At 33.9% G+C, this 2,498-nt stretch overlaps 1 pseudogene; it reads left to right on the forward strand.

The window, feature by feature from the left end:
• Nucleotides 1-1,407: 1,407 nt before the first annotated feature.
• LOC123391840 lies at nucleotides 1,408-1,521 on the forward strand (annotated as a pseudogene).
• Nucleotides 1,522-2,498: the final 977 nt, after the last annotated feature.

Here is a 2,498-nt window from a genome sequence, read left to right on the forward strand (position 1 = left end):
GTTTTCCATACAAATTTATATCCCTATCACAGTGCATAAGTTCCCCATTTTACCCAATATTTACCAAAATTTGTTAGTTTTAATTTTTTGGTAGTATATATTCTAATAGGTAGTAATATCTTGCTGTGTTTTTCAGAGGTAAACAAAAACAACACATAATGACTTTGCCCTGAGTTTTTTACGTTGAGCACTTTTTAATGCTCCTGTTGGTCATTTATATAACTTTTTTTGAATAAAAAGTCTATTGAGATCCTTTTGCTATTTTTTTTAATTATATATTATTTTCTATTTGTATCTGTTGGTTATTAACCTCTTTTCAGATATAAGATTTGTAAGTATTTTCTTCCATTCTGTGGATTGAGTTTTCATTCCCTTTGTTTTGGCAATGCAGAAACTTTAGTTTGATGTAATACCATTTATTTATTTTTGCTTTTTTTTGCTTGTGTTTTTGGTCTGGTATCCAAAAAAAAAAAAACTATTGGCAAGACCAATGTCAAGGAGAATTTTTCCTATGTTTTCCTTTAGGAAATTTAGTTTCATGCATCACATTTAAGTCTTTAATCTATTTCAAGTTAAGATTTATGAGTGATATAAGGTTCCAGTTTCATGCTGGTTTATGTGACTATTCAGTTTTAAATATCATTTACTGAAACAGACTATCTTTACCCATTACATATGTTGGCCCCTGTCAAATATTAGGTGACTGTATGAAAAGATTTATTTCTGGACTCTCAATTCTGTTCTACTTGTTTATTGGTCTGTTTTTATGCCAGTATATTTTATTGTTTTGAGCATGGGGGCTTTGTAGTATAGTTTCAAATCAAGAAGTGTAATTTCGCTTCTTCATTCTTTCTCAGAACTGCTTTGATTATTTGTTTGTCTCATATAAATTTTAGGATTCTTTACTTACTTCTGTAAAAACACAATATTGGATTTTTTAAAAGATTATTTATTTATTTATTTGAGAGAGAGAGATGACAAGCAGGCAGAGAGGCAGGCAGAGAGAGTAGAGGTAGCAGCTTCCTGCTGAGCAGAGAGGCTGATGCGGGGCTCGATCCCAGGACCCTGGGATCATGTCCTGAGCTGAAGGCAGCAGCTTAACCCACTGAGCCACCCAGGCGCCCCTAACATTGGATTTTTGATAGGAATTGAATTTACAGATGGTTTTCGGTAGTATGGACATTTTATCAATGTTAATTCTTACCATTCATAAATATGAGCTATCTTTCCATTTGTGTCTCCTTCAATTTCTTTATCAATGTCATAGTTTATGGGGTACAGATCATTCATCTTCTTAGTTAAATCTTTTCCTAAGTATTTTATTAGTTTTGATGCTAGTGTGAATTAGATTGTTCTCTTTATTTTTTCAGACAGTTCATCATTAGAGTGTTAAAATGCTCCTGTCTTGTGCTTACTTTGGCAGCACATATACTAAAATTGGAATGATGCAGAGATTAGCGTGATCACTGAGCAAGGATGACATGAAAAACTATTAAAAAAACGAAACAAAACAAAATTCTTGTCTTTTATATATTTATCTTGTATTTGGCAGCTTTACTAAATTTGTTTATTCAAAATTTTTATGAATTTTTTAGGATTCTTTTACATGTAAGTTCATGTTATCCAAAAAAAGAAAATTTTACTTCTTCCTTTTTTTTGGAGTCTTTTATTTCTTTGTGTTCCTTGTTTCTCTGGCTAGGACATCCAGTACTATGTCAAATGAGAGTAGTGAAAGTGGACACACTTGTCTTTTTTCTGATCTTTAAGGGGAAAACTTTCAAACTTTTTTGATTGAATATGAGATTAGCTCTGGGCTTGCAATATGTGTGTTTTTCTTTAATGGATTTTTTTAAATTATTTTTTTTTAATTTTTTATAAACATATAATGTGTTTTTATCCCTCGGGGTACAGGTCTGTGAATCACCAGGTTTACACATTTCACAGCACTCACCATCACTCACCATAGCACCTGCCCTCCCCAATGTCCATACCCCCCCACCATCCTCTCCCAACACACCTCCCCCCAGCAACCCTCAGTCTGTTTTGTGAGATTCAGTCTTTTTATGGTTTTTTCTCCCTCCCAATCCCATCTTCTTTTATTTTTCTTTTCGTACGCCCGAAACCGCCTATGTTGCATCTCCACTTCATCATATCAGGGAGATCATATGATAGTTGTCTTTCTCAGATTGATTTATTTCGCCAAGCATAATACCCTCTAGTTCCATCCACATCATCACAAATAGCAGGATTTCATTTCTTTTGATGGCTGCATAGTATCCCATTGTACATATATACCACATCTTATTTATTGATTCATCTGTTGAAGGACATTTAGGTTCTTTCCATAGTTTACCTATTGTGGACATTGCTGCTATAAACATTTGGGTGCATGTGCCCCTTCAGAATGCCACATTTGTATCTTGAGGGTATATACCCAGTACTACAATCACTGGGTCATAGGCTAGTTCTATTTTCAGCTTTTTGAGGCACCTCCACGC

This window comes from Mustela putorius, unplaced genomic scaffold (assembly GCF_011764305.1).
Source record: "Mustela putorius furo isolate JIRA1106 unplaced genomic scaffold, ASM1176430v1.1 tig00000288_pilon_pilon_pilon, whole genome shotgun sequence".
Lineage (NCBI taxonomy): Eukaryota > Metazoa > Chordata > Mammalia > Carnivora > Mustelidae > Mustela > Mustela putorius.